Source organism: Emydura macquarii, unplaced genomic scaffold, assembly GCF_026122565.2.
Source record: "Emydura macquarii macquarii isolate MOO-44397 ecotype Brisbane River unplaced genomic scaffold, CSIRO-AGI_Emac_v2 contig_1146, whole genome shotgun sequence".
NCBI classification, from domain to species: Eukaryota; Metazoa; Chordata; order Testudines; family Chelidae; genus Emydura; species Emydura macquarii.
Genome location: NW_027131283.1, coordinates 16,065,385 through 16,089,016, shown reverse-complemented (window position 1 = coordinate 16,089,016; position 23,632 = coordinate 16,065,385). Strand labels below are relative to the sequence as shown.

Here is a 23,632-nt window from a genome sequence, read left to right as displayed (position 1 = left end):
CTGTGAACCATGAGGCATTTACACAATAATCAGATGTATGGAATATCCACTTTTTAGTGACAGACTAGTGTCTGAGCCATTAGGTCAATCAAACATGCATTTAAACGCCACATGAGCAGGAAAGCAATATTCCCCTCCCTTTAGTAAACTTTCCCTGAAACCACTGTTTTCTATGCTCTCAATTTCAATACAGGTATTTACTGATTGTTATATGTACTGATTTCCTGGGCATGCCCTTGACCCATGAGCCACACATTTACTACAGCTTTCTTTAGAGATGGGTTTTTTCTGTTGGTTGTTTGTTCTTTGAGTGGTAACTTTTAAAGCACTTTGTCTGCCACAGACTGCATCTATTTAGGATACTGAAATACTTTATTTTTAATGAAAGAAACAATTCAGACTAAAAACCCCTTGTGCCCTTTTTCTACTCCAAGGCCTGGGGGAAGTTCTATTTGAAATACAGCCTCCGCTCACAGAGTCAGCTTTCCCCATCAGCCTGATGTAGACATGTGGAAATCTTAGTGTTATTTCAACGTGGGGAGGGAGCTGTCTCTGAGCCCGTTTTAGAGCAAGGAGACTTAATCCCCGCAAATGCCGTTTAGTCCACAGGAAAACCCTGGCAGAGTTTGTGGGACTTGCAGAGGGGACTGGAGAGAATCAAACAAACCACATGTGGCTGGCTGTGAACGGAAAGGTGCACTGCTCTAGCAGCCTTGTTTCAGGATCAGCTGAAAGCATCTGATAAGTGACCATGGGGAGAGAGAGCAGGGGACGCGGGTCCTCTCCCGCGGTGTGAATTATCCTATAGCCCAAGACGATCTGTCACAACACCAGTAGGCAACAGTAGCTCCCGGGTCCCTTCCCAGCACTTTCCTACCTACCTGCCTTGCAGGCTGGGGAAGGAAGGATCTGCCTCCAGCTCAGGAGGGGCAGGGTGCCGGGTTTAATTGATCTCGGTTTCAACCCTGTGCGGAGAACCCCAGCTGCTCTGAGCTGCTTTCTCCCCGGGGAGGCTTTTCTCCAGCGGGCACTTAACAACCCCGCCCAGGTGCCGTGCTCTTGGGGAGAGAGGCACTCCCGGGAGCTGGGAGCCGCCGTGGGTGTGAAACGGATCGCCTCAGAATTGCGGATTTGCGCTGAAGTCCCCAGCTAGGAAGGCGGCGGGCGGCAGTCCGCACCGGCGGGTTTCAGCACGCTGCGTGCGAGCTCGTGAGGAACGAAAGTATTGTTTTCAACAACACCCACCTCGCCACCAACAGCTCAGCTGCCGGGAAAGGTCAGTGACACGGGCCCCAGGGGATCACAGGCGGGGGTGGGGGGTGGAGAGCTTTATGGGCGCCCTCAATGCAAACCTGAAGCCCACCAGGCAGCAGACCTTACACCTGGGAACTTTGCCTTGCCCCGGCCCCCGGCCCCGGACTCACCAGGAAGGCGGCGGACTGGCGGAGGCGCCCAGAGGAGTTCCCAGCGGCGATCGGAGTTCCCCCGCGGACACAGCCTCCGGCTTGCCGCCCGTGCAGTCCGGGCAGGGCAGGGCGCAGCTGACACGCAGGGAGGAGCGGCTCCGGCTGTACCAGCTGGGGAAAGGGGCAGCTCCCTGGCTTCTCGGGAGAGCCCGTGCAAGCGCTCCAGTCCGTCCCCGCTGCACGGGGGAAGGCAAGGGAATTAGACACCCTCCCCTTAACCCTTTACACCAGGCTGCGGCGGGAGTCGGACCCACGCCGGAGCAGTAAGGCACGTATCCAGAGGCGGCAGCCATTGGTCCGCGGCTTTCTTGTCGACTCTGACACTTTCATTCAATCTCTGGCCCCTTCCCAGTGCCCCCGCCCCCCAACAAATGAGTAAATCCCGGGCGGATTAGGGGCGGGGCTGAAGGAAGGGGGGGGGGGGCTGTTGCTGGGATTTTTGCCACCTAGAAGCGCAGGAGTTCAATGGGAATCGTAGAAGTTGGAGATTAGAGACCGGGAAAAGGAAAAAGCTGGATCTGTGGGAATCCTGGAGCATGAGCGCCACGGAAAAAAAAAATCCCGATCTGACACATGGATCCTGCCTGAGCCGTCCGATTTTTGGCCCTCCCAGGCCAAATGCCATGGCATGAACAGAAAATAAGTTTAGCCACTCCGACTACAGCAAAAACACACACAAATCTGACACCGATGTACACGAATAAGCACCATAAAAATCTGGATCAGTTTTTGGCCTCCCAACCCGAAGTGTGCAATATAAAGAGAACACAAGAGCAGCCTGCTCTTACATCAGTGGAAAAAAAATTGGACCCTGGTGCATCTCCACCGGAAGAGCACCGGAAAAATATACCTGTGACTTGGATCCCACTCATTTTTAATTTCAGTTCACCAAGTTCCAGTCTTTGCAAAAGCTAGAGGATATTGGCCAATCAAAACCAAATTGTACATCTGTGCTCCTACATGATCAGAAATATCCAAACTTCAGCACGTTCTGGTGCAAGAGCAAAGCAACACACAAAAAACTGGCACAGACATTGCCAGAGCCAGCCTCTTCCCCCCCCCTTTTTTTTTTTTTTTTGTGGCCAGAAACCTCCATGTTCTATTACATGTACTATGAAAATCTAGCCTCTAGTATATCCTGATATACAAACATTTGAAAAGTCCAACCATGGACCTGCTTCCAGCGGAGTGTAGATTATTTTTCACTTAGACAGAAAGTACAACCATCTTTTTACATCACAAAAATCTATATCTAATTCATTATGTTTCAGTGAAATCTTAATAACGGAGATTTGCACATCTTGATCTTTCTAGATACAACCAAATATCATACCAACAGAAGTGTGTAAGCAGATGTGGATGACCACATTACATGAGGCTTTCTTTAGCTGATGAACTCTTGACAGATTTTCAAAGCAGTGCATTGGATACAGATTTATCTGAAGCATTCTTCTGTCTGTCTAGATCAAGGTGCAGTAGGAACAATTACTTTACTATTCATGCCATGAATTTGGGCATACCATTTGGTTCCTGGGAAAGACTTGTGTGACTGACTGCATTGTGCTATTTTTCTTTACTTATGGATACATCGTGGCAAACATCATCAATTGTGAGGATCATAAGAAGTTTATTCAGAGAAGTTAAAAACAATACCTTTAATTGTTCTTCCATTAAAATAATATTCATATAAAAAAAATTTACACCCAGCCACTGACTTTCCCCTCCCGGAGCTAGAGATTGAGATTTAAGTGTGACAGGCCAGATTGTATCTGAGTCTTGTGGGGGCACCTGAGGAATGGTGAAGTGAAGGCAGGATGCCCAGAGCCTCTCTGAGTGTTGGAGTGCTGGCCCAACAATAGTTCCACTGCAGATAAATGCTTAAATACTCACTGAGAGAGAATGAATGACTAGTCCAGTGGTTAGGGCAACAATCAGGAAGGTAGGAGACTCCAGTCCAGTCTCCCTGTTCCAACCACTCATTTATTCACAGTGGAACAGCTTCAACAGGAGATGTGGAAGGAGCCCTACATCAGAATATCCTACACAACTCAGTGGTGAGAGCAACCTCCTGAGAGGTGCAAGACCCCTGTTCAAACCCTTTCTCCTCTGCAGGCAAGGAGGGGGGAATTGAACCTGGTCTCCCACATCCCAAGTGAGTGCTCTAACCACAGGGCTAAAAGTTATAAAGTGGGCACCACCTCCTCCTGTGGAATTTTGAATGGGACCTAGCCTGGTTGACATGCTCAGAGGGCCCTTACCAGCTCAGACCCCACATGCAATTTAGGCAGTCGAACACCTATCTTCCCCTGGTTTGTGGATCCCTCTGGGGCTTAAATGGGAGATTGGGCATGCTCACTGTTGCCTCTCTCTGACAGGCACCTTGGGAACGTTTACCCTGAAAACTTAGGTACCGAGTGACTTTAGGTGCCTGTAAGGTCTGGTGGGAGGTTTGTGGATTGCAGGGGAGCCAGAACAGGGACTTGGGATCCCTAAAAGTACTTAGATGCCTACCACGGACCGCAATGGGTAAAGACTATAATTTACAGTTAGTAGGGTATGAAGATGTTCTTATAGTGGGTTGCTGTTCCTACAGCTGCTTTGAGTGGCATGAGTGTGGTTTTTCCCTCTGGGAGCTAGTCAGTTACACTTGTTCTCCACTGTAGCATAGACCTATTGAAACAAAATGGACAAGATGGGTTTTCAGCCACAAGCAATCCTTGAGAGAAGCATAGAGCATTATATTTTAGAACCAGACATTTTTCTTTATTGCAAACTGTTATTCCTTTGATTTATTTTTTCTCTGTAGCAGAATGAATGCCACTTCACAAACAGGTTTTAGATCTCCAAAGGCTTGCCTGGAAACTTTTGATGTGCTGTCATTGTAATATTTGTATATTTTTAGACATCTGGAAGATTAGGAAAATTGGGTCTGGGGTAGGATATGTTGACTTGTCACATGGATCATGAGTCCTCCATCTTCTACACTGGTGGCTAGTAGGTTTATTACTCTAGCTAATATCTGGCTGGTTAAATTCTAACCTCTATGTATGAAAGGATATGAGTGATAGGTTGTTACACAAAAGAAAGTTTATGGGGAGAAGATAGGAGGAGAATATATAAGGGAGGAGATAGAGAACACAATGCAGGGAAGAAGAGAGGGTTAAGTTGGGTGGAAGAGAAAAGGAAGAGGAAAGATGTTTAAGGCAGCACAGGAAATGAAATGCTATGAGCTTAATTTTCAGAAATGCTGAGCATCCACACTCCAAATAAAGTCTATGAGAGCTGTTGGTGCTCAGCACCTGTGGAAATCAGGCCCCAGGAGTTATTCCAGGAAAGAAAATGTAGGCAAGAAGTCAGGAAGGGAAAGAAAGTAGAAGAAGGCAAGAGACTTGTAGTAAGTTACATTAAAATATACACAGTAGAAGGTGGAGTGAAAACATGTGATAGTTAAGCATGGTACATAATAAGTAGCTACTTATTTCTTTAAATTGGAGGGGACTTAGCAATAGGGTTCTTGTTCACCCTTCAGTTCTTGATCAGGTGTACCTCTGACTTCTGTAGGTTTTTAAGAGCCTCTAAATTAGCATTTAACAAGGTTAATGTAAAAACCATAAAATGTCACATGAAGTCCCCAGGAAAGTTGCCCGTGCTTCAAGTAATTGAACTAGGGGAATCAATATGTTGTTTTTCAGGTGATTTTAATGCATTTTGAAATAAATATATGTTGCTGTTCCACAATCTTTCGGAGTGTAGCCATGTTCTGATTTAAGCTGCCCTTATTTCTTTCTGTATATGGTGCCCAGAATTTTGAGAACATGGCAATAATGCAGAGTTAAATCATAGAAATTAGAGATAGAAAAGACCTTCTCCATATGCTAGCCCATCTCCATTCTATGCATAGTTGTTCCTATTACACATTTTCTACAGCTAGCTATGCTCCCTAAATGCTGTTACCCTAGGTTGGGTCTCACAGGTCACCATGGTGTTCAGATGATCTGCCACTGATCAAACAGAAGGGCAGAGTGCTAGAGCACTGGTGGCAGAAGTCCTGTTCTGAGGCTAACCGATTGTGATAGAATTAAAAAAAAAAAAAAAAAATCTTATCATGGCTGTGCTGCAGGCGAAGAAAAATGTCTTCCCCACCACAGCATCCAGATCTGATTAATGCAAGTTGTTTGCATCTGTGACAGTGTAGAGTATTTCTCAGTGAGGAATTGGCAAATTATTTTTCAAATAAGATTGCTCAGATTCAGACGAAGCTGTCTCCTTGAGAGCAGAGCATGTTTGGAAGGGAAAAATGCAGAATCAGAATGTCAGCTGATGTTTCTCATTGAGGTTCTGGAACATATGATTTAGGTCCATGACTCGTTTTGCTAATGCAGCTCTCCAATACAGGAATTTTTAAAACACAGAGGACTTTCTTAAAATAATGACATCACCACCACACCGTGACTTTGAAGTTTAGTGATACTGAACACTAAAATCTAGGACAAGAAACTAAAAATCTCTCTATCAATTAATCAGAAATATCAGAATGGCCAGTTTTTTTATACCACAACAGCCCTGTTACAGAAACACACAGAGCCTCATTCCGATCTCAGTGGTGACAATCAAGAGTAATTCCATTTAAAGTTCAAAACTAGCAAAAGACAAAAGCCAGGCCTTACACTGCATGAGGGACACCCACATCTTGAGGATCAAGGATTCTTTTATGGTTTAGGATCAGATATTACAGCTTGCTGTGACCTAAAGCAGAACATACTACTATATGTATTAAAAATATCCCCAAAGATACAGGAAGAGATTACATTGCCTAGATTCAGAAGTGTCTACCTGGAGTACCTGTAGATGAAATTCACATTTGTATCAGAATGACAGAGCTAGAGTCTAAACCGCTGTATTGCTTTTTTTAGTCAGGAATTGGCACTGACAGGTGGCATGTGAGAGGTGCCCTGCAGCCATTTAGCACTCCTTTCCCTCCCATCCTCATATCCACACTCCCACACATGTTCATGAAAGGATCAGAATACTGAAATAGCCTGGATGTAAAGCTACAGAGAAATAGTGATAGGATGTAAATTACACAAGCCCTTGGCACTGTTTGAATCACACCAGCCCTAGCCTGGTCTACATTTATTCTAAGCATGCCTCATTATCATTTTCAAGCCCACTCTCTTTTGATATTTATATTGCAAGTTGCATGGGTTTAGTTTTCACTTCTTGAAGTTTTCCTTCCTCAGTTTTATTAATGTTCTTACCAAGTCTCCTTAAGTAGCTAATTTCCATAATTTCTCTCATCCTATTCTGTATTTGATCTTCAAATCTTCCAAGGAATATAAATAACTAATCAAAGAACAAGATTTAAAAAAGAATCTTCTACAGAGTAAGTTATGGAAAAAGAAATAAAAAGTCAAGAAAGGTGAGCCAACGTTCCAATCCACACTATTAAACAGTTTTTGTAATCGGGTTGTGATACATATACAAATACAGATGAGTTGAGTCCATGTCTTTTGGTCATCCTAGCATGCCTACAATATACCACCTGTCCACACCAGCCATGCACTCTCAGTGTTTGCTCCCTTGATTTTGTTTCAGTGTGTTCTAGGTAAATCAGGGCAGCAATTCCATAATGCCTCAGCAGGGGACAGAGAAATGCACCCAGAGCAGCACTGGCAACACATGGAAAAGGTGGTGTTGCATGTCCTACCACATGGAGAGCTGATAGGAAGGAGGACTGGTCAACTTGGTTACAAACACATGGCTTAGGGAGTTCTGTCCATATTGAATTAAAAAAAGGACTGATGTATCCTACTGGTCATTGTGTGCACTCTACGTCTTCCTCTGTGGTCAATCCACACAGGTTGTGAGTCTGTTACAGCTCTTAGCTTGAGAACCTGGCTCTTTAGCTTAAACAGCAACTTGTGCTTTTAGCTGTAGCGGTCCCCAGTTCAAACCTTGGCATTACCCAACATGGTGTCCATCAGGCAGAACCAGTTACAGGAAAACTACCATATATGAAACTAGGCAAGGACAAAAAACACTGTTAGTCGCCACAGTTACCAACCAAGGTTTAGCAGTGTGATGTGTAAACACAAATCATGGTTATAGCCAGCCACTAACTGGTTACAAATTTGATTAAAAGTTTTAGGCCTTGTCTATATTAGAGAAGTTTGGGTTTCTACCCATTGTTTGGTCTTCCTGTTATACCTATAACATCCATCCATAGACAAAATGGTCCCAGTGATGCGCAAGAAATCAGACAACCAGTTGGTGATAGAAATATAGCTAGTGATAAAGATATGCTTTTATAACAGTTGCTATGGTGAATAGACATATTCAGAACATACATTTGAGAATGATCATTGCCACCTTAGGTCAGTCTCCCAGTAAAACAAGGTTGCTAACTGGTGATATCATTGGTATACTGACCCAAATCCTCAAAGGTACCTACACATCTAACTCATATTCAATTCAATGAGAACTAGGCTCCTAAATACCATTGAGGATCGGGGCCTTTGCACTTGTTGCCAATTAATCCCAGTTGATTTTACATTTACCAGAGATCAGTAGGAAACAAGCACAGCTCTGCAAAGTAGATGTTATAATTATAAAAATACTGCATTTTTACTTAATTTTTGCTTCCAAAGTTTTTCATGGAAGCACTTGTAACAAATATATTTAAATGTATTAATAAATTCCTTGCCTAGCCTTCTGGGTGAAAGTTCATTGAAAGTCAGAATCAATTAAACAACTGGATTTGATAATGTTTTACATCAGCCCAGGACACAATGCTATGGTAAGTGATGATTAATGCTCAACTGATTATTTCACAGAGCAACAAACATTTGATCGATGTGAAAGAATACTGTCCAACTAAAAAAGTAGAACTCCGAAACTGACCTAATCAGAGGTAAAAATATGGTGGGAAACAGTGTCATAACCAAAAGGTACTCAAAAGATACCCAAAATATGAACTAGATTTAAAATGTATTGCAGGTAGTCCTTCAGCAACTCCATATATGACGTGAAAGAGGAAAGATTTACTTTGCAGCTCTTGGAGTGTATAAACTCTTGATTAGAAATGACATGGCAAAGTAACAATGATATCAGGTTCCTATTCCCCAGTATGATGGAGGCATAGGGGAGTTCTAGAGATAGCATTCTGGCCTTCCAAAAAAATGGAGTACTTTCTGTGTGGCAGCCTCACTTACTGACTCAGAGAACAAAGCTCAAGTGGTGCACCTCCAGAGTCACATTAAGTGCACTCAACTCCCACTGAACTATAAGCAGTTCATTGAGGCCCCAATCCTGCAAACATTTAAGCATGTGCCCAACTTTCCTACCATGAGAAGCCATCCAGGATCAGGGTCTGATAGTTCTGCACTATCAACACTCCTGGAAGAAGCATGTGAATGCACAATTCTTTACTAGTGTTATAAAATTCCATGTTATAACATGCTTTAAATAGTTTCCTTTAGTTATAGAACAGTGCTTTTCTATCCACATTGCTAGAACAGTTTTTTTTTTTTTTTTTAAACTGTGATTGCATTTACATAGATGTTTAAGTCAAGTACGTTAGCTTAAATATCTTTACTGTTCAATAGCTGAGGGAAGGGCCCTGGCAAGTCCATGAGAGAACCAAGCAGCTCTTAAAAGTATGTGACCTACATCTTCTAACTGGGTACAGTGGCAAAGGGGAGAGTCATGAAGGCTTCACTTATAGCCCTTTGCAGCACGTCTGATCACTCTACATCTAAAATGATTGAGCTTTGCCCACAGGTGGCATAGAAGGTCAAAAGCAGGAGGCTGGACTATTGGACCTGTCCTGGAAGAAGCATAGATAGGCAGCCTCTATGTTTGAAGCTAGTTCTTGCCACCTGGTATGCCACCTCAGAGGGAACGCCAAGGTTCTTTAAAGGAGTTGTCCAAATGGGGTGCCTTGAACCAAGAGAGTAGATTAGATGCCTCTTTAAACAGGGATAGATGTGATCCATCTTGTATCCGAAGAAGCAGATTTTGCAAGGCAGCTTGTCATTTGATGTCAGAAGGGACAATGCTGAACAGGACCAGCAGCCAGGTCAGGTTGGCTGGTCTCATGGTACCAGTTATTATACACACAGTTTCGTTTAGCAGAGTGTCCACTGGTCCTGTGTGAAAGGAAGTGAGCCACACTGGGGAGCAATACTCTGCCACAGAATAACACAAGGAAAGCCCAGAGCTATTTAGTGTTTGTGCATTGGTTCCTGGTTGAACCAGTTAGTTTGCTGACCAGGTTGTTTCTTGTCTGTATTCAGTGAGATCTTGGTAAGATGTCCCTTGAATGTCTAGGTGCCATCCAGTGTAACAGCTAAAGACAGTCTTTGAGTCATGGTTCAGCCTGTGGCCATTCTGGAAGATGTTGAGATGTTTCTTGGCGGTTGTGTGGTTTAGATGGAAATATCTGGACACTGTTTTTCTGGCACTTGGTTTAAATCTCCAATTTTTACAATAGTGGGCCCTTTCTCTCATATCTGCATCCAGGATTTCTTCTAGGTGATTGAAATCCTGGACCTGCACTGCCAAACAGATGACTTCTGCGTAGATTAAAACACCTGGCAGAAGTGTAGGGAAGGTCATTTGTGAAGAGATTGAAAAGCATTGGTGCTAGAACTGAGCCCTGAGGTAGACAATTGTTTTGGGACCTCTAGGAGCTGTATTTTGTCTAAGTGAAACCTGAAACCATTGGTCTCCCCACAGCAGTTCCACAGCCATGACAACCTATTGTGGTAGGAACAATGACAGTTTGTGCAGTAGGCCTGTATGCCAGATTGTGGCATATGCAGCAGTAAGATCTAGGAATACTGTGCCTGTCTTCTGCTTAGTTCTGAAGACATTCTTGATGTAGATGGGGACACCACTTGATCACAGATACCGTGGTTTGGTCTGAAACCTGCTTTATCTACAGTCAGGATACCATCAATGGCAGGGGCAATTCTTTAAAGGATATGCCTTTAAAGTAATTTTTACATGCATCTTAATAAAAAGAGATGGGGTGGTAATTTGCTGCAAGACAGTAGTCTTTTTCAGGTTTTGGCAAGCAATACACTTGCTCAGCACCAGATCTGAGGTATTTTATTCTCTTGCATGACTCCAGTTCTTCCCAGGTTCTTCAGGAATTTGGGGTAGATGTTATCAAGCCCACAGGCTTCACCCGTTGTCAGTGTTTTGATCGCCCTTTCTGTTTCTATTTCATTTGCAGTGAGAGACTGGAAGGTGTCTTCAGTTTCAGGTATGCACTATTTCAGCAGTTCTGAAAACTCCATAGCACCACAACCCCTTGTTGATACCAAAAATTACTACATGACCCCGAGAAGGAGGACCGAAGCCTGAACCTGAACCCAAGCCTCATAACCCTGGGTAAGGGGCCTGTAGTCTATAGCTTCAGGCAGGGGGACTGTAACCTGAGTCCCACTATCAAGGGCTGAAGCCAAAGCTGGAGCCCCACTGCCCAGGGCTAAAGTCCTCAATCCTCAGGCACTTGGGCTCAGGATTGGACTTCAGCTCTGAGACCCAGCAAGTGTAACAGCCCTGGCAACCCCATTAAAATGGGGTCACAACCCACTTTGGGGTCCCGACCCACAGTTTGAGAATTGTTGCACTATTTGTATTGCTGCCATTTTTTCTTCACCCCCCTCCTTCAACGTTTTCATCCATATCCACCTTTGTAATATTTATCAAGTGGGGTAACAAGGCTGTTCGGAGAGACTGGGGGATAGCACTATGTTGGAGACGTCAGAGCAGCACCACCTTTCCTGATAAAGGCCCATGCTTTGTGACTGGACCCTGACATGTTTATTTTACAGGGTCAGGAATAAGACCCCACAGCTGTGCCTGCTCAGTACTCCTGACACCCGAATGAGCCAGTTAGCCTGCCTGATGGACTGCCCTGCCTGACTGATGGAGGAAGCTAGCCGGCCGGTTCTTAAGCTCAGTGGCACCAGCTTGTTGGCTGCTCAATGCATGTACCCATGGACTCTCTTCCTCTCTGTGCTTGCCTCTCACCAAGCCCTGCTCCTGCTGCTCTCCTCCTTCAAGCTTCAGCCCAGATCCTCCCCTATACCCAGCTTTGTTCCCATTCTGTCTCAGCCTTGCTCCCACCTCAGAATCAGCCCTGCACCTGCTTTCCCTGACTCCTGGTAATCTGGTTCTGACCCTCAGCTCTGATTCCGAATCAGTCTTCACCCTTCGCTCTGGCATTCAGACTCTGATTCCAGTTCTGGTCTTTGGCCCTGCCTCCTGCTTCTGGCTCTGTCTTGACCCCTGACTCTGGCATTTGGACTCCAGCCAATAGACCTGGCTGCCTATGACCCATGGTAGCCTGCAGTTCATGTAGCATAGCAGGATCTTAAGACAATTATGCTGCAGTGTTGAATTTTGGCAGCACAAGGAAGATGTGACTCCAGGCAGAGGAAAGACATAATCCAGACACATGAAAAGTGTAAATATCCTGTTCTAGAACTGTGGGAAAAATCAATGATTTTGTTTTGTGGAATTTCTCAATAGTTTCTGCTGTTTTGTTACATGATTTCACAGCCCCCAGTTTTGCACCGTCTCCAGTGATAGAATGACTATTTTTTGCATCAAAGACTTGTGGAAATGCAAAGTTTGGAAAAGGCCTGTTTTTTCTTTAAAAAAATAGCCCATTTTCACGGAGAAATTTTTGCATGAAAAAAAATCACATATCTTAGGAAAAAATTCCATGAAAATGCCCCCATTTGTTTGTAAATGTAAAAAGCTCTTAAATTTCAATTAGTTCTGTGTTTTATTAAAAGTATTTGTCACACTTCTTATCTGCACTATGTAAACTTCCCTCCCTGTAATGAGTGAAGCAACTATGGAAGGGAAAGCTGTGCTGAGAATAGCAGCTATTTATTTATGTTACACACAAGAGCTATGTTAAAAGAACATTATTAAAGTTAAGTGAAGTACTGAAAAGATAGGAAATGCCAGATTTAAGATGGTCTGTGCAACTTTAATTTGGACCCCTTGTGCAAATGCATTATGATACAGTCATTAATTACATGATCACATACTTTTTTTTCATGGGACACCTGTTTCATTCAGTGCACAGCATGAATAGTGTTCAGTTAATGAATACCATTCAATATTTGCTTTTCTCTTCCTTGTTCAGTGTGTGGCCCTAGGTCTCATTTACTGCACGCTATTCAAATCATGTTCTGAAGACAGAATTATTAATTTCCTTGTGGAATTTTCTATGGTGCTCATCACTAACGTATCCGAGTGCTTCACAAACATTGATTTATCTTCCCAAAACCCATGTCAGTTGAACTGGTGATACTATCCCTGTTTTAGAGATGGGGAGCAGATGCACAGAGAGATTAAGATCAAAAGTGTCCACTAATATTAGGTTCCCAGTCTGATGCGCCCAGGTTCTGATTTTTCAGAGTACATAGCTTTGTGTAATACCTGACGTATTCAAAGCACAGCTCCCATTGACATCAGTTGCAGCTGTGAGCACTCAGCACTTCTGCAAATCAGATTCCAGGGTTCCAAGCTGAGCACCCAGAAAATGAGGAACACACACAAATAGTGGCCACCTATGAATAGTTGAAATGACAGCATCACATAGGAATTCTGTGGCAGCTTCATGCTTTCATCTGTGCTGCCCCTCACACCATGGAGAACCTCTCAGTAAACATCTGCAGAACAAACTCATTATCTTACTTCAGATCCCTCCCTAGAACTCTCCTTTGCCGTAAGGCCTACAAAAACTTGATATGGTTAGTCTGCTGGTGCGCTGAGACCACAGCCTGCCATGCTGAATGAATAAGACAATTGAGTCCTCGTACTGTCCCGTATGTCTGTATCCATTTGTTGTTTCTGTTTTGGAGCGAGAACTGTTTTTCAGTTCTGTGGTCAGACAGTGCCTAGCATAATGGGTCTTGGTCCATACTGGGGTTCCTAAGCACTACAATAATAAAAATCATAATAGACAGGAGATGGAATTCAGTCCTCCAGCGCAACATTCAACTGCCTTAACCATTCTTCCTCTTCCTGCAATTTCCTTCCTCATTCACTACACACCTTCCAATATCTGCAACAAATAAAGCTTCTGGCTAATTTGACCCCAGGCCAACAGAGTGCAGAATGATGCTGTATTTTGTAAGGACTGGTGCATTGTTGGACTACAGCAATGGGACTATTTACATCAATTCTTCACTTTGAGATCATTGCAGGAAGAATGCTAGAGGAGGGAAAGTGAGCCATAAAAATAAATCAATCAATTTTTAATTATTGTCCCTTCACTTCTCTGGGCCTTTATTTAAAATCTGTAAAATAGGATTACGATACTTCACTATTTACCTTCTTCAAAGAGCTACTGTGTGATTAAATTAATATTTATATGCATGCCCACAGAGATGCTTTTATCATATCTTCAGATAACTGAGAACAGAATTTGACTCAGTATTATTGCCTCACTTATTATATAGCAGACAGGCTCCCATTGTTCACTCCAACCATTCTATTTCTAACAGAAAAAGTATTATCCAAATTGGTCAGAGGATTTCATAGTAATATAATTATCCCAAATTCAAGAGAAGCAGTATTTGAATGCACACTATAGAGTGATTGCTATACACTAAGGCTAGGAATTCTCCTCCTCTCCGCCCCCTACCCTCCTCAATTCTTCTATAATTCTCTTTTGCTACCTAAGGGAAGAGAGGGTTTAGGACAAGCAACTGAATTTGGGTGTCCAGGCATGAACCAATATTTTAGTGATTTCAGCTAGGTTTGAAATCAAGTTTTTCAACCATCCAATATGTTAGCAAGATGATTTGTCTTAGAGGGGGAGTGAAATGTTTTGGGGTTTGTTTGGTTTTTGAGCCAGAATGCTTCACTCTTACTTATTTATTCATATTGTGGTAATGCGAAGTGGCCTAATGAGGATTCTGCTCTGCCGGGCATTGTACAGCTATAGAGATAGAATCTCCGTTGCAAAGAGCTTACCACATAAAGAAGGCATCATACAAAGGGTTCAGGAGAGGGATACAGTGAAGTGTGCACAAAAATTATTTTCCTTTTTAAGAAAGTGCTGTGTACTATAGGTGGAGCTGATAGTGTCACCTGTTATCAAAGTTGCCCAACATGTCCCATTATAAGTCCCTGTCTTCAGTTGCTTATAACTTTACCAAACTTCGAAATTTTCCATGTCAGGTCTGCCCCAGGCAGAGTGGTTTTGATTTTTTGTTTGTTTGTTTGTTTTGTTTTGAAGTTTCAGTCAAAATTGATTCAGCTGTTCCTGAGAACGAAGATAGGGACACTGGCAAAGTGTGTCTCATTCCTCATTGAGTACAGAATGATATTAGCCTTTTTTGCAACTGCATCATGTTGTTGACTCATTCAATTTGTGATTCACTATAAATCCCAGATCCTTTTCATCACTACTAGTCAGTTATTCCCCATTTTGTAGCTGTGCATTCAATTTTCATATGTAAGTTTAGTACTTTGCACTGCTCTGGACTGAATATCATTGTTTATTTCAGATCAATTCTCCAATTTATGAAGGTTATTTTAAATACTAATCCTGTATTCCAAAGCGCTTGCATTCATGCACAAATTTTATAAGCATACGCTCCATTCCATGATCCAAGTCATTAATAAAAATATTGACTAGTCCTGGACCCAGGACTGCCCCCTGCGGAGCCCCACTAGATACATCCTCCCAGTTTGACAGAGAACCATGGATAACTATTCTGAGTATGTTCTTTCAACTAGTTGTGTACCACCTTATAGCAATTTCAACTAGACCACATTTCCTTGTGAGAATGCAATGTGGGACTGCATCAAAAGCCTTACTAAAATCAAGATATATCACAACTATTTCTTCCCCCCCATCATCCAGGTCTCTGATGCTGTCAAAGAAGGAAATTAGTTTGGTTTGGCATGATTTTTTCTTATAACCCTATTGTCCTCTAGGTGTTTACAAACAGTTTGTTAAATAATTTGCTCCAGTACCTTTCCAGATACCAAAGCTAGGCTGACTGATCTATAATTATCCAGGTCCTCTTTTCCCCCTTTTTAAATATAAGTACTATGTTTGCCCATCTCCAGTCCTCTGGGACCTAACTCATCTTCCATGAATTTTTGAAGATAATTGCTAACAGTTCTGAGATTGCTTCAGATAGTTTTTTTTAAGATACCTTAAGATGAATTTCATCAGGCCCTGACCTGCTGACTTAAATACATTTAAGTTATCTAAATATTCTTTAATTTGTTCTTTCCTATGTTGGCTTCCATTCCTTCCCCCTTGTTGTAGATGTCCAAGAGCGTGATTAGTTACCAGCTCATCACTTTGGAAAAGCAAACAGCCATGTGGATTTCTCACTGGAAATTTTGTTTGCTTACTTAGGGCTAGTGTAATATTTACTCCCAAAAGTAGTCCCATAGACTTCAATGGGAATACTCAAGTGAGTAAGTCCTCACCAATAAGAGCAAGGGTTGCATAATCAAGCCCTTAATGTTTGTACTGAACCTTGAATATGTTGAGTGCTTGGTATTGTATTATTCTGTTACTACCTTTACTTCATAAAACCCATCAGAACATGAATCTCTTTTGAAAAGCCACAGATGTGAGCTATTGCAAACAAGTGGTGATTAGCAAGCAGAGTTCTCTGCTGACTTCTTTATTCCAGACTCTTAGATTTGCTGATATTGAATCTGATTCTCACAAGCATTATGAGAGAAGAACAGCAATTTTTAAATCAGCACTGCAGAGCTGGAAAGCTACAAGAGCAAAACCACAAACGTTGGCAGTCTTGACACTGAAATGTAGAAGTATGACTGGAAACACAAGATAACTACATCTCGCACAAGATTTATTGATTACAACCTGTCACATGACAAATTCTCTGCTAGTTTTACTACATTTGCTGTTTTACTGAGTTCTATGGAATCATATTAAAAAGAATATGAAAGGCAGAAATGAAGTATGTGAAACTAGAGCCTTCAACCATCCAATCTTCTGCTGTGATCTCGTCAGCTCTCACAAGAGAAACAGAAGCAGCCATGGTCAACACTTGGATGGGAGATTCTGGGTGAAAATAACATTAGAAATATCTACACTTGGTCTATACTAGCATTTGTATTATTGCCATCACTGATGAAACTGCACTGATGCTAGCCTTGCTGATAATTCTCAGTGTAGACACTGCCTTTGGTCTAGAGCCCCACCCAGATACAAAAATGTGGCTCCACATCCAGTCCACATCCATGAGAATCAATTTATATCTGACCCGCCATCTGCAGTCTATCTTTTCTATCCACATCAACACCTGCATGTCACCGGCAGCCCTGCAGCCCCCAATCAGCTGTTTAGAGCCAGCCCCCTGCTTCCCCACCCCCAGGACACTGAATCTCAAAAGCTGAATCTAACTGCGGATATAAAGCGGATATCTGTGGATTTGCAGGACTCTACTTTGGTCTATTACAACACTAGTTACATTGACAGGTAGACCCTGGCATGGGATACAGATGGTCCTGTGCTTGCATAATTGTAAGTGGAATTTAAAAGAAAAACAAGCAACTCATGAGTTGTAATAAAGGATGACAATGCAACTATTGGATTCTTTATTAGGGGTGGTCAAATTATTATTTATAGTAATTTAGCAAATGTTGGGATTGTTGACAAACATTCCTGAATAATTTTGCCATTGTTTGACCATCTCTAATGTTAACACTATTGCATGCAGAAAAATTACACCCTGCATTGCACAAAATGCATTTAACTGGTTACTCAGTAGAAAGGGAGGGACACTTGTTCTATGGTTCAATGAGCTCATTAAGAAATCTAGACTGGCTGAGTAAAAGTGGGTTGGTTTGATTTTTTGCCTTTTGCTGGTAATACTCATCATTGTAACTAGGTGACATACTTGCTGCCTGCTACATATTAAAAAATATTTTAAGAGTTATTGGTTACTAGACCCAATGGAAAATTTCCCACTAAAACATTTTGGAAAATAGTGTTTCAATTAAACAGATGTATTTGGGGTTTTTTGCAAACAATTCCATTTTTGTTTAAAATGTTTTGTTTTTTGTTGAAAAAGTTAAAATGTAAAAAAACTGAAAAACCTTCAGTTTTGCAGTTTTCAGTTTTTAGATGAAAACTTGAAAAATGTAAACGGAAACACAAAAAAATTAGTTTTTGTTGAAACTTGGCAAGGGGGAAAAAAATAATTTCCACAACAGCTTCACTTTCTGTGCCTACTGTAGTACAGTCCAGAACCTCCAGCAAAGGCCTGACAGCTTCCTGTTCAAAAGAGGTGTTCACCAAAGATAACAAGAGATATCTTTTTATAGGATTTTTAAGAGATTCCTATTTAAATGTATATAGAAAGATGTTTTAAGTGCTCTCACCCAATTGCAATTATTTTGCCACTTGAAGTATTAACTACTCAATCCTTCATATATCCAAGAAATAGGACTTTGATCTTAGCTACTTGAATTACAGCATATTTTATTTGCATGACTTGAATAAATATGCATGAATACTCTTTGATTCAGTCTGTAACTAATACATGTAACAGAAGAAAAATTCATGCTGAAAGTGATAATAGATGTAATTTGCTATGGAAGCCAAAGTGCAAAATCTTCATGAAGGGAACATGAGCAAATAGTACTTGGTACCATACATAATATAAATGAGATAAAGAGAGGACAGGCTGGGCAGATCAGACATATATTCCTATTTGTACTTTGTTTTCCTCCACGTTCATTATATATATGGTTCTTTCACCTCAGTTTCTATTCCACATCAAACATAGCTTATAAGGGAGGCACTACTACCTTAAGACTTCTTTCTATTAAAAAAACCCAAAAACAAAAACAAGGAAAGGGTCATTGATGTGCCAGCTTAGCAGTACAAAATATCTATAGTCCGCTCCCCAGGAGGAGTTCTTTTGATCACTTAGCAAATGAAAATTTCAAGGAGTGACCTTTTTGCTTTTTCTGAGTGTAGCTTTAGAATCTTTTCCAGCAGGTATAGAACAGTTAGTTATTGACGTAACTAGAACTCCCGAGTGATCTTTAAGCTAGTTCTCAGTCCATTAAGATTGAGCCACAACACAAGCACTTTTAAAGAGTCAGGTAAAATTTGCCTGTTTTGCCACTTTAGTAATAATAAAAATAAAAATTTTCACTTTTCTAGTGGTTGTCACCCATGGTCATCAGAAAATGTAACTTCTGTTAACTGACTGTCATAATAATCATGTCAGGCAAGCACACATTGGTCACCAGCTAACTCAGTAAGAACAACAATACAAAGATACAAACTAAATTTATAAATCAGTTATAAAACTTGCTGATAATTGCAATAATATTTTGTTTAAAAGAACACATTTTAGGAGGGGACTGAAAGGATTTTGTCTTTTAAAAAGTGCTATAAGCACTGTTTTCCCATTTGACTATAATGTGATTCAGTAATCTCAATTTAAGATGTATATATACATTTTAATTTTACCTTTCTTTCTTCTTCATTTTGTACCTCAGCAGCCCATTGTACCTGAATCCTTGTCTTGCTACATCCTCACTGCTTTATAACTTCCTGTGATAGGGCCTCCACCTCACAGAAAGTTGAAAGGGGTGAAGATATCCAGGCAGCCCAATTAACTCTACTGGGTGCACCTGGAGAAGGGGCCAGGGAGCTTGCCACTGATTAGAAGCAGGGTCAGCTGGGCTGGAACAGGTGCAACTCATATAAAGCCCAGAAGTGATACCCAGCAAGTAGGCTGTATTATTCTCTGAGTAGAGGAAGTGGCAAGGTTGGCAAACTCAGTAAGTAGGGGGAAACTAATCATGTAAGATGCTGCTAAGGGAAATAGTAGCAAGGACTGTGCAGAGGCCTTGATGTTGGTTATAGGATTCCTAGGCTAGAACCTAGTATTGTGGTTAGGCCTGGGTTTCCCTCCCAGACCCTGGGAAGTGGTAAGGGTGTGGGAGATGACAGACAGTGGATCTGGAAGAACTTTGAATTCTCCAGAAGGGGAGGACCTTAGTGACCTGGTCAAGCAGAGGAGATTGCAGATCCAAGAGCTACTGGAGCCATAGAGTAAGACAGGAGGGAAGAAGTCCCTGCTGGACAGGGAATGTCATGCCTGGTAGAGCTAATTCCCAGGACAGGCAGCAGGAGGAGCTACCTGTGGTGAGTGAACCCTGTGACACTTCCAGTTGTGTTTCAATTTTATCCTTTCTTAAAGACTCCTTATAATGCTCTAATTTTTTTTCCTAATTTAATTTGATCACTATCCCTTTCCTACTCAAAGTCAGGGCTTCAAAAATTAACACAAACAATTGCCCCAGGGTGAGCAAGAAACATTCTTGGGCATATGCTATTACTTTCTGCAGAATCTAATCTTTCATAATCCCCCTGCTCCCCAAAATACCCCATGACTCTGTCTCTTACGTTTGCAAAGATAACTTTCCAAACATGATCCAAATGCAATACAATGCAGGCATATCTGCCTCATTCTGCAAATGCACAGCTCCGGAGTCTCTGCTACTGGTAAACTTCTAAAAGTTGCAGAGACTGAAAAGCATTCAATTATCACTGATGGTTTTTCAAAAGCCTCTGGGAACAAAGGAAACTGACAAGAATCAGGTAAAATGTAAGTCTCTTAAAGCTTAAAAAGTTCAGAGCTATACAGGAAGGCTGGGGAGAAATTAAAAATATGAAAGCTAGGGGAATTGTATAGTAGCTTTAGCTGAGGGGGTGAGAAATAGAAACAGAATGGTGGTCCTCACTCTTTACCATCAAGCCTCACTTTTTTCTAAGCAAATGTGCTCAGTTGCTAACTTCAAGTGTGCTAGGGACAATACCCATATAGTCTGTATATGACTCTTTATGAAATATTAGCATACTAAAGTATATGCAGTTAGAATAGCTTTTACCTTGACCTGTTTCATGAGACGGATGAGCTTGTTTCTGTGCAACCAGAATGACTCAGACTGAAACTGGAGAGGTTCCTGCTCATCTTGTCATGGGAATGGGGCTGAAGGGAGAACAGGGCTTGAGGAGGAAGAGGCTGAGGGGACAAACTGGGAGCATAAAGGCTCAAGGGGAGCAGTTCTGGTTTTCCTGCCCCTTGACCTTCTGTACTCCCAGCCTGTTCTGTTGTGAGTCTGTTTTCTCTTAAAACCCAGTCCCCCATTCTGTCCCCCTCACCTTGCTATTAACAAGGCTGTCAGACAGCTGAGTGCAGAAGCCTCCTTTTCCTGAAGCAGAACTGAGAAGAGTCCCCAACCCTGCCTTCTGTTCTGGCACCACAGCAGTTGCCAGCAGCAGCAGGGTGGTTTCCACTGCAGGGAAACCTGGCTCAGACCCCTGGTGGGTGAGACACAGACCTTAGCCGGAGCTAGGAAATCTAACAGAAAAATGGGTGGGTGGGGCAGATTGCCATTTGCATTTTCTTATTTTCAAGATTGCAGATTTAAAAAAAAAAAAAAAAAAAAAAAATCAGCCCCAATCCAGACACATTCTTGCTCCCACTGCTGGTGGGGGTACACATCATTTGGGAAATCCTGATAGACACACCCCCATCCAAGAATGCTCCTCCAGCACCCTCGTGAGTTGGGTGGGGTGCTACACATTTATCAGAGGCCTATGTGAAGGCTTCACTGAAATGGCTAACTGCCATTTGGGAAGAGGTTAACCCACTCTCCAAACCTCAGTTGGTTATGGCACGAGCAGAAGAGAGAACCCAAACGTCTCTTCCCCAGACCTCTTGCTGGTTAGAGAGCTGGCAAGAAATCCCACCCGCCTCTCATTGGAGGTCGTAAATCCTATCCTATAGGAGGAGCTCAGCCCTGGCCAAGTGGAGACTGCTAACTGGGTATAGGCCAGCTCCTGGCCAATCAGCTGACCTACAAAATTTAAGACCAGGACTGGGACATAGGCTCTGCCCCTGAGCCTGTTGGACCATGTGCAACTTGATCTCAAAGTGCTTTACAAAGAAGGTCAGTATCATATCCCCATTTCACAGATGGGGAAACTAAGGAACAGAGGCATAGTGACTTGCCCAGGTCACCCAGCATACCAGTGGCAGAGCTAGGAAAGGAACCCAGGTCTCCTGAGTCCTACGCCGGTTGTGCTAGCCACTCAGCCACACTGCTAGAGCATAGAGAGCTGGGCCCAGACAGCAGATGGCATGAACCAGGTCTGACTCCTAAGCCCAGGAGTCAAGATAATCAGGGGAAAACCTTGATCTGGACCAGTGTTGAAGGGGTCATGTCACAATAGGCATAGTTATCTGGCTGCTGATGGTGCCAGAGAAGAAATGTAAGGCTAAGGGTAGGTCTACATAGCAAAGAAAAACCTATGGCGAGCCTGTGCCGGCCAACTTGGGCTGTGGGATTATTTCCTTGCTGTGTGGATTTCTGGGCTCAGGCTGGAGCCCTGACTCTAGGCCCCTGTGGGGTGGGAGGATCCCAGAACTCAGGCTACAGCCCAAGCCCAGAAGTCTACACAGCAAGGAAACAGCCTGCTTAGCTCAAGTCAGCAAGCACTGGCCAGCTGCAGGTTTTTCTTTGCTATGCAGACATACTCTAAGTGGCTGCAGTGTAGATGAGAGCTTCCTAGCTGAGCATGGCTGGAAAGGAACTAAAGTGGGATCCTCTTGGAGGAAGCACTGAGGCAATGGCATTTGGTCTCAGAATTAGGCTGTCCTGCTCATGCATCAAAGAGCCAGATTCTACATCATGAGCAACTTTTAAATCAAGATTGGATGTTTTTTCTAAAAGATGTACTCTAGGAATTATTTTTGGGAAGATCTGTGCTATACAGGAGGTCACATTAGGTGATCACAGGTTCCTTCTGGCCTTGGAGTCTATGAACTAAGAGCTAGAGGAATTCCAACCTGCCTTGGGCTACTGCTCAGACCCAAGAGTAAGAATGCTGACAATGTTTTCTTTAAAGAAATACCTTTTACACAGTGCATAGTTGACTGGGGAAATTATTGCCACAAGATATCACTGAAGACAACGGCTTAGTAGGATGAAATAGAACCTTCCATTGAAGGAGAGAGACTTTTAAGAAAAATGCTAGGGCTATTTCATTGGGAAGTGAAAGAGTACACACACAGAAAATAAATGGTAGACAGAAAAAAGGCCAAGCAGATGTTTCTTTTCACCTTTTCACAATAACAGGCTAGGAAGGCACTCGACAAAGCTAAGAAAACAAATCTAAAACAGATAAGATGTTTTACTCAGTCATGTAATCATCCTTGTAACTCACTTGTGTGGGACGGAGGCAAGCAGCAAAATTCAAATCCAGTTACATTAATATGAAATCAGGATAGCAACTGCTGTTACTACATTACAAAGTGATTCATCCTCTTGCTTTGTCATAAATCTCCAGCTGTGATTATGAGAAGTTCTCCCTGTACCATCGTATGGATAATTGACTAAATATACTATCAGGAATCTCACCTTTCTATGAAACACTGGGTACAGATGACCACCCACAGGATACTGAATTAGGTGCACCTGGGGACTGTTACTATATGGCTATTCCTATTTATATAACCCTGTTAGTTGCTTTCAAATATCAACAATTGTTTGTCTGGTTTGAGAATAACAGATTAGCCTACTGGGGACAAATCGAATCCAGGGCATGCCATTGAAGTTTTGCCTGACCGTATTATAACTCTGACATTTGACCAATGTCTGTTCACAATTAATGCTGCAAGAAGAAATCCATCATTTGGCAAAGTTACAGAAACAAAAGCAGATGAAGAATGCAATCCAAATACAAAACTTACAACAATTAATGGGGCAGAGAAAAAGGATTACTACTTTCAAACAATTACCTTTCTTCAGTTTCAAGGAAGTAACTTGTATCTTCATGGTGATGTATTAGGTGGCCCATAACTGACTCTGGTCCCACAAAATCTGTTGCTGAAGGGATACTCTGAATTCAGCAAGCTAAACTTCCTGTAGCTCAGGAGTTCAGCTGAGGGTCACATTGCCAGGTGCCAAAGGACAGTAGCTAATTTGCATTTATTAAAATATTTCCATATATTTAAATAGATAACCCTAATATTTGCTTGTAACTGTCTTCCTTGGTAAATGGGTTCCCTGGGTGTAAATTGGGTCAGAATTCAATCTCATCAGCTTGG

The 23,632-nt window shown here is 42.3% G+C and overlaps 1 protein-coding gene and 1 long non-coding RNA gene across 7 annotated transcripts in view; one reads left to right on the top strand and one right to left on the bottom strand.

The window, feature by feature from the left end:
- Positions 1 to 19,080, bottom strand: part of PKIB (cAMP-dependent protein kinase inhibitor beta) — a 92,690-nt gene extending 73,610 nt beyond the window's left edge. For 2 of the 6 annotated variants that reach the window (XM_067546675.1, XM_067546678.1), the window contains exon 1: positions 18,982 to 19,080. The gene's annotated coding sequence lies outside the window, so the exon portion shown is untranslated. Of the gene's footprint in view, positions 1 to 1,424; positions 1,690 to 18,981 lie in introns of those variants that run through there. The other 4 variants (XM_067546680.1, XM_067546676.1, XM_067546679.1 and 1 more) reach the window with 4 other exon arrangements.
- Positions 865 to 12,294, top strand: LOC137152134 (uncharacterized). The gene is made up of 3 exons (XR_010919440.1): positions 865 to 1,276; positions 10,705 to 10,862; positions 11,309 to 12,294. It is a non-coding gene; the product is annotated as an uncharacterized lncRNA (long non-coding RNA).
- Positions 19,081 to 23,632: the final 4,552 nt, after the last annotated feature.